The sequence below is a fragment of the Peromyscus leucopus genome, unplaced genomic scaffold (assembly GCF_004664715.2).
Source record: "Peromyscus leucopus breed LL Stock unplaced genomic scaffold, UCI_PerLeu_2.1 scaffold_1539, whole genome shotgun sequence".
NCBI lineage: Eukaryota > Metazoa > Chordata > Mammalia > Rodentia > Cricetidae > Peromyscus > Peromyscus leucopus.
In genome coordinates, this window is record NW_023504709.1 from 1747 (window position 1) to 10896 (window position 9150).

Genomic DNA, 9150 nt, shown 5'->3' on the forward strand with positions numbered 1-9150 from the left:
TTACACGACCTGACTTTTGGACATTAGTGAAGTGTGGAAGTGTTCTCTTTGTCCCTAATATGTAATACGATTTGAAATTAACTCAGAGGTTTCTTTTTGATATCTTAGTGAATGTAAGACTTTTACAGCTACTGATTATTGGAAAAAATGAAGGAATTTTGTGACCTCATGTTTGCAGATGAAGACAAAACAATGCTGCTCCTTGTAGGGAGAAGACTAGAGAATCCTGATGCATCCTGGCAGTTAGAGAAGTAGAACTTAGGAATGGGAGGGATGTTACAATAAACAGATACTGCAGAATATTGCAGAAGCTGGAGAGATATCTCAGCCGACAAAATCATGTACTGCTCTTGTAAAGTGGCATAGTTCAACACACAGACATCATAAAATGTAGTTCAAACCCACCAGTCACAGTAGCTGCAAGGGATCAAAGTCCTCTTTGGGCCTTCAAGGCCTCTTATACTCACACATGTACATAACAATACATTCAACACACACACATATACACAACACAAACACACACACACACACACACACACACACACACACACACACACACACACACCAGAATCCCGTCCTTCTCTGTCTGTCACTAGAAAATAAACAGACTTCTCTGGGATAATAATGAAATAAAATATACTAAGATAAAAGAAAAAAATAACACATTAGATTGAACAAAACAAACAAAAAGAAGGAAAGGAGCCCAACAAGTTAGACAAATCAGAGACCCACTTGTTTGCACATTCTCAATCCCATCAAAACTGTAAAGTGGTAGCCATAGTACATACTCAAAAAAACTAATAGGGTAAAATGAGAGAAGAAAAAAGAAGAAGAGAAAACAAAACAAAATGAAACAAAACAAAAAAGATTAAAACAACAAGAAAATAAACAAACAAAAAAGGAAAACACCCTGACATGATATTGTGAGAAAAGAAACATCCAAAGATGCCACTGAGTTCATTTTCTGTTGTCATCTACTGTTGAACATGCATTCTACCCTTCAGCATAGTTGGTTTCCCCAGTGAGACTCCCTTGGAGGAAACTAAACTTTCATTAGCAGCTGGCTATCAACTGGATATTGCTTCTGGGTTAGGAGTGAGGCCTTTGTCCACTTCTCCTTTCAGCTCAAGTACCCTGCAATGAATAGTTTTTTTGCAAATATGACAAAAACTAATGTCATCTGAGAGAAGGTAACCCCAGTTAAATAATGTTTTTAGTCTGGCAGTGGTGGTGCACACACCTTTAATCCCAGTACTTGGGAGGCATAGGCTGGCAGATGTCTGTGAGTTGACGCCAGCCTGATCTTCAGAGTTAGTTACAGAATAGCCAAGGATACATAAAGAAACCCTGTCTTAAAGCCTCCCCCCCCTAGAAATAAAATATCTCAGTGAGTTCCAGCTATAGGTCATTTTCTTAATCAGTGATTGACTGGGAGGGCCCAACTCAAATGACTCTTTGCAATGAACACTTGCAAGTAAAGATAAATGCACAAAGGGCTTCACAGCATGAATCATTGTCTCACACTGCAGCTTCTATAATGAGATTTAAAAAATTTTCCCTTATTTTATTTTATTCCATTTTTCCTTTTTTCTCTTACACATACATTTTTTTTCTCTTACACACACACACACACACACACACACACACACACACACACACACACACACACTATTTGAATAGAGTAGCTAACTGAACAAAGTGATATCCATGAAAATGAAGGAAGTGCATCATGGGAAGATCCTGGGGCTTTAGAGACGCATGAGGCATCATCTTCCTCTTTTGGGGACCCTGTGTGTATAAGAGTGTGCCAGTCCCCAGCTTCTTTATGGATTATTATTTTCTCTTGTCTTCCTGACTGATCTGGCTCTCTCAGAAATGTTTCATGAAGTCCTGGTTCACATACAATCATCACAAAGATCGGTTCTGAAGATGCATGCCAAGTATCTACTGCTGATTCTATATTGAGCCCTGGATACAGAAAAGCCTCCATCTCAATGGCTGCAAATGGCCTTCCTGGATTGTAGGTCTGTTCCAGTCTGTAGGAGTTGAAGGAATATGCACCAATTTAGCAAAAGGTGAAGGACTGTGAGGAAGTTACAAGATAAAGGCTGACTGGATGTTTAGAGTAACACAGAAAATTGAGTTTGACACAGGGCACCATAATTTAGAGTGAGGCTCCAGGTATTGATTGCAAATTGGTTGTTCTGGTTGAAATTTGGTGTCAGGGATATAAAATGGGGTCCTAAGTTTGCCATAACTTACTATGTAGCTCATTATGCAGTGATCTGTTACAGTATAATCTTCATGAAAAGTTACATTGAAAGTGAATAATTTGAATTTCTTCAGAATAAAATCGTATAAGCCGGGCGTTGGTGGCACACGCCTTTAATCCCAGCACTCGGGAGGCAGAGCCAGGCGGATCTCTGTGAGTTCGAGGCCAGCCTGGGCTACCAAGTGAGCTCCAGGAAAGGCGAAAAGCTACACAGAGAAACCCTGTCTCGAAAAACCAAAAAAAAAAAATAAAAAAAAAAAAATAAAATAAAATAAAATAAAATAAAATCATATAAGAATAGAATGCATAACAAGTTGGAGAAATGTCTCAATGGCTTCAGGAACAAAACACTATATTGACAGAAATTTGATGTATTGAATGTCAAATTTACAAAATATTTAAAAAATATTTTTTTAATGTATAACTCTTGAATCTTTTCATCAACATATGTAATTGACAGTGGAAACAAATTTTTTGGAATAATCTAGTGCTCAAATTAATAAAACATGTGAATGATACAAGTAGAAGAACTCCCAAATTAGCATTTCATCAGCAAATGAAATCAATAACACAAAAGTAATAGTGAATGTAAGAGGCAGACTCAAAATGCAGGCTATATCCCAACCTGAATAGGAGGATGGATGCAGAATTCATTTAGCTTAATATGATTACTTAAAGAAATAATAGCCTATGGAATCAAATGCCAAATAATGACTTCATATGTGAGTATTCAGATAGTGAAGAACAATCATGCTTCAAAACTCTTTAAGAAATATGGGAGCTAGGTTTTAAGGTTTGTTCCTCTAGCTCATGTTGTATCCCTAATTTGATGAAGTGAGTTCCTTTCTGGTCTTAGTAGTATTATGTAGCACTTGGGGACAAAGATGATGCCAAAAAGTGATATACTAGGACTCTAGATAGAGAGGACTTCCATAGCCACCATGACCTTCCTTTTGGTGCTGTGGTAGACAGGGGGAAATGTGACCCAGACACTGCAGAACACCAGCATGCTGAAAGCCAGGAACTTGGCTTCATTGAATGTGTCAGGCACATTCCTGGACAAAAAAAGCCATAAGGTAGATGCCTATAGCCAGTGTTTCCAGGTATCCCAGGATGCAGTAGAAGGCAATAGCTGAGATTTTGTCGCAAATGATGATGATGTGCCCAAGTTCTGAATGAACATCTTTGTCAATAAATGGAGGAGAGGTTGCCAGCCAGATTCCAGAGAGAACAACTTGCAGCAGGGTGCATATGGGAATGATGAAATAAAGGGCCCTTGCTATCAGCAGCCACCACCTCATTCTCCCTGGAGTAGTGATCTTGAAGGCTATAAGTACAGGGAGAGTTTTGGCCATCACAGTGGAAAGAGCCACAGTGAACAGAAGTCCAAATATGTTCTGCTGTAGGATAAGGCGACTGTGTTAGGATTCCCATTGTAAAGCAAGGGACCAAGAAAACAGAGGATGAGAGTGATGAGCAGGATATAACTGAGATGCTGATTATTGGCCTTGAAAATAGGAATGTCTCTGTGTTTCAGAAACACCCCCAGAACAACAGCTGTGAGTGAGGAAAAACCCAAGGACATGATGGTGAATATCTTCCTCAAGGGGTCTTCATAGGCCAAAAATGTCACAGTCTTATGTTGACAGTGGCTCTTCTCATTATTTGCATAGTGTGTTTCTTGACACTTCATGCACTGAACCACATCTGGCAGAAATGCAGGTGGTTATGAATGCATACTCAGTTTTCCTCTTTTATTCTAAGACTCTTACCTGCTCCAGAACATTGAAATGTTATCTGAACCACCTTGCTTTGTTTCCCATACAAATACAGACGGAGTAAACTCAATTTGTCTTCTACTTCATGCTGACAGAAATTAAGCAGCACCAATGCTTTCTCTGTTGTTACTCATATGGTATCCTCACCAGTCAGATGTGAGGGTGAAAACCTGTTAGATCAGAGAGATCAAAGAGTATCCATCTGACCTTCATGTTTGACTGGAAACCCAGCAACAGACTTGTCTCTCCATTCATCCCAAAGCAAAAACAAAGAACCAAATTCCATGTCCCACACTTCCCCTTCCTGTGCTGTCTTTCTATCTGTATTCCTGATTCATCAGAATGCTCTATGGCTAATTCCATTCAAATATTTGCAGGCTCTGGTCCACTGAACCAAGGTTGATTTTACTTAATGCATACACACTACAGTGTGATTGATATCCTGCAGAAATACAGACAATATTTACAGATTTAATAGTGGTGTGTCTACTCCACCTTTCCTTCTGCTTCTCTTTCTTCTACGATACAAAATATAGATATGTAAACAGCATCTGCTTTATTTCTCTATCCATGAAGAGTTACTCAAGCTTGCCTCATTTCTTCACTGACAGCTGAAATGTCACCAAGCAGAGCTGACATCATGTCTTATCCCATAACATTCCCTCAACTGTGGAAATTTGTAAAGATCCAGCAGAGCCCCTATGTATTCGGATATTGTCCATGATGGTCCCGTAAGTACAGCAGCTGACATGCCCTCTCTTGCATATCTGTAGTTAGGGATGCCATTGCCAGTGTGCCCTTTGACCATTTGGGACATTATGGACCTCAAATCACAGGGATGTATTAGGTAAAAGATAGGGATTCCTATTGATCTCCTCAATTGTAAACATCATGGCCAAAATACATTGGTAGTTCCTCAACTTGAACCCACACAGAAGGTAGAACAATGTTTAGGAGGAATACTCACACCACACAACCATGACATATGTGCAAGCAAATTGAAAGTAGATTTTTTTCATACAATATGATCTGATTATAGTTTCTCCTCCACCAACTACTCTAGATTCCCCTCAATTCCCCTCCTGCTCAAATCTGTACCCTTTATTCCTCTCTCATTAGAAAACAAACAGCTACCAAAAAATCATGATAGATTAAAATAGAAACAAACAAGCCAAAGTTGGATAAAATAAGTAAACAAACAGAAGAAAAACATCCAAAGGAAAAAGAAAAGAGAAACCCAATAGAGGAAAAGGCACATATTTTCATACATAGAAAATCATGAAAAGAAGAAATCAGAAACAATAATTTTACACAAAAGTTATATAATCCTAAAAAAATTAAAATCCACAAATGTTATTACGTTTATTTTTTTTTGTTTTCCCTCTACTACTGAGCATGGGGCCTGCACTTAAGAATTGTTTGTATACCCAATGAGACTCCCTTGAAGAAAACTAGTTATTGTATTTGCAACTGGGTTAGTGATGGAGGCCTGTGACAACTTGGAGTTGGCTTCTGCATTAAAGATGAGAGCTTGTGTTCACTACCTCTCTCAGTGCTGGCAACCCATCTGTCTTAGTGGGACAGGCCCGGTGCATCCTTCCCAGTCTCTTGAGTTCATATGTGTATCAGTCCTGCTATGTTTAGAAAGTCTTGTTTCCTCAATGTCTTCCACTTTCTCTGACTCTTACAATCTTTCCACCTCCTCTTCTATAGGGTTCCCTGACATCTGAAGGAAAGGACTTTAAGAAGACATCTCATTTAGGACTGATTGTTGTTGGAGAAGGACTCCGGACAGCTGTGTCTTGAACCTGTGTAACCTTCCACAATTTATCAAGCCTCATGTAAATAGGAGGCTTTTAGTCTAACCTAGGAATGTAGGATTAATAAACTTCTTGGAGCCTGTACTAAATCAGCTAGCTGCAGGGGCCTGGGACCAAAGCGATCTCCTGCTGACCTTCCCTTAGGAATTTTCTTTGTCCTCTCCTCACTCCTCCTGCTCCCCCTCCCTACCTGAAGCCCTGTTTATAAGCTCTAACACCCAGTCAATAAACGAGACCTTGACACAACTCAGACTGACTCTCTTTCTTCACGCGCTTGGTCTCCTTTCCCTCTCACCCCCCATTGATTCCTAGGTGGTCCCTTCTCGAGACCCTCGAATAACCTGGCCTGCTGGACGGGTCAAGTGGCGCCTGAACGTGGGGCTCGAGGCACGGCGGCTCACTACTGAACGGCAAACAGAAAACGGGGTCTGGCCAGACTCACTAGGGTAGAGGGGCCCCAACAGCATCACTCGTGCACCGCGGGCAGCCTTGAGGTAAGTGCCATTCACTAATCAATGGGTAAAGTGCTCTCTAAAGAGGCTCTCTTCATTAAGGAAATGAAGATTTCAGGGAGAGGGGAATAAGAGTCAAAAAGAAAGAAAAAAAAAGATTTAATTAAGTTTTTCTATTTTGTGGAAGAAAAATGTCCCTGGCTGGTTATTTATGGCCCGGGCATCCACCCTTTGACGTGGAATAAAGTCAGAAAGGATATCAATAACTTGCTTAAGGACGGAGAGAACGTCCCCGATGCATTCTTTAGTTTTTATGGAGTAATCAGAGATGTTTTAAAGGATTCAGAAAAGGATAGTAGGGTGTCACATATTCTGGCACTTGCTGAGCACCGTCCCAGAAGACGGTAAGAGTGAGGTTGCCACAAATCACATTGAAGAAAAGACCAAAAGACCCCACCGGGACCCTCAAGGGTCCAGAGGTTTATTGACATCTACCGGTAAGAGTGCTCTCTGTCTTGTCTCTGTCTCTGTCTTGTCTCGTTAAGTTTTGTGCCAGTCAACTGATTTGTACTTTGCAGGCTCTCACTGGGACAGACGTGTCCGGACAGTGATCCTGGGAGGGAAAGAGAGACGTCTCATTCCCTGATTTGGGCAAGGGACCCCCTAGTCCCGAGCCATTTGGGGCCACCTCAGAGGTGACCATTTGATTTTAGCAGTCTCTTCCAGGGAGTGCTCAGGAGAGGAGCATCTTTGGGTACTTTTCCCCATGGTGGGAGGAAGTGACACTTTGTATTTTGTCCCGGAAAATTGTTAGAGACATTTTGTGGGGATTTTTGTGTGTTTTATTGTGGTCATTGTTACTTTACACTCTGTTTCTCTTCCAAGAAATAATGTACATGTCTGACTGACAGGGATGTGAAAGCCCCCTGATGTCTGTTTGATCAAGATCAGAGATTCTTGAGTCTGGATTGTTTTTGGTGTGATTGAGCCTGGAGGGTCACTCTCCACAGAGCACATCAGGCTGTCATTGTTCTTGGAGCTTTGTTGGTTGTCTCGTTGGGGCAAAGTTTTTCTTTCATGTGCCCTTGATCTTGTGTGTAGTGTGTTAACTGTTCTCATTGTTGACTTGACTGTGACGGACGCTATGGGACAGTCCCCTTCTTCTCCACTAGACTTTTGCCCAGCCCACTGGAGGGATGTGCGAGCCACAATCGAGGGGCTTGCTTACTGTGAGTGAGGCCATCATCATCTCAGTGCTGATGTGCCGGTTCTTGGATTGTCTGTGTAAATGTCATCTGTTTCTGCTACTCATCTCCCTTATTTTCCTAGGGAGAAGGAGAGAGAGGCACAGCGAGGGCCACCTCCCTCCCTCCCTAGCTCTCTTTCTATCTGGACTGCAGGCAGCTGGCTGCTCTCACGAGGGTGGGGGTGCGTGCTCTGGGTACAGGCGGGCTAAGATTCTCATGTCCTGCTCTGGACAGGGCAATGGCTGCCTGCAAATGACAAAACTGTGTGAACACTGAACAGAGAATCTGACTTTAGTCAGAGGAGTTAACAAAAACTTTTTTTCAGGAACACTGGCAGCCAAGGACATACTTTATGACCACTGCTCCCCCTCCCTTCCTTTACTGTGATAACTTCAAGGTCTCTTCTGCCAGCAAGGAATTTCTCTTGTTAACCCTTCTCTGTCCTGATTGTGAAACCTCAGTAACCCCCCCACACACACTTCATCCCCTACAGACAAAGAGAAGCTAAAACCAGGATTCTTAAATGTAGATAAGAACTTAGACGCCTTTTTCCAGGTGGCTTTATCAACTACAGAAACTTAAGAAAACACAGAGTTAGGATATATGACCATCTGACAGAGACTAAGTGGTCATAAAACATCCCAAACTCCCCAAACTCCCCAAACCCGGGAGACAGCTCATAAAACTCCTAAACATGGTTGCTAAACAAATGAGAAATAAAGATAACATGAAAAACTACTGATATGAACCTAAAGAGGGACGCGGGCAGTGGGAGATGAATTATGTGGTCTATGCTAGCCTCACAAAGAAAGGCGCTCGCTCCTTCCAACCTCCCAGCTGTGTGTGTGAGAGGTTTGGAACAAGCCCCCCTGCCGAGGCTTGTAAACTTCATTTAAATAAACCTTGCTTTTGCATTCTGTACCTGAGGTCTCTGATGGCTTCTTTGGGGACGAGACCTGGGCATAACACTGATATTGCTTAAAAAAGAAATGTTAAATTACCAGTTCAAGATACTGGGGAAATTATGCTTTCGTTTCCACAGGAAAAATAAAAATTTACATGGGTTTTGGTCATTTGAGTTCAATGTGTTACAAATACTTGCCATCATTTAAGAAAATTGGTTTCAAATTATTGTTGGTTAAGATAAAAGTTTAAATAAATGATTTTTTGACTTGAGGAAGCAGTTTAAGATATAAAAATTTAAAGGCTTAAGCATGTCATGAGGGTTTGAAAAAAAATAAAATAAAACTTTAAGGTCTAACTTTAAAGTTTTAGTAAACATGTTTCAGATTTCTTTCTCTTGCTATTCTGCTGTTACATGGAGACTCCAAAGGGTCATAGTCTTAAAAATGTCTGTCTATTCTGCAGGTATGAATGAAAACGTGGCCACATGTATGTTTGGTTTTGAATGTCTGAGTTTGCATGCATGTCCTTCTGTGTTAAGGAATACAAGTTAATACTAGTCAACTGGCTATCCAGATACTAGTTTAAAGCATAAACGGTTCTATTTAAATAAAAACAAACTGAGAGGTATATTTGACTAATATATCTATAGGAGAACAAATTAGCCTGGTCATTATT

At 40.9% G+C, this 9150-nt stretch overlaps 1 pseudogene; it reads right to left on the minus strand.

The window, feature by feature from the left end:
* Positions 1 to 3080: 3080 nt before the first annotated feature.
* LOC114689161 lies at positions 3081 to 6337 on the minus strand (annotated as a pseudogene).
* Between the last annotated feature and the right edge of the window lie 2813 nt (positions 6338 to 9150).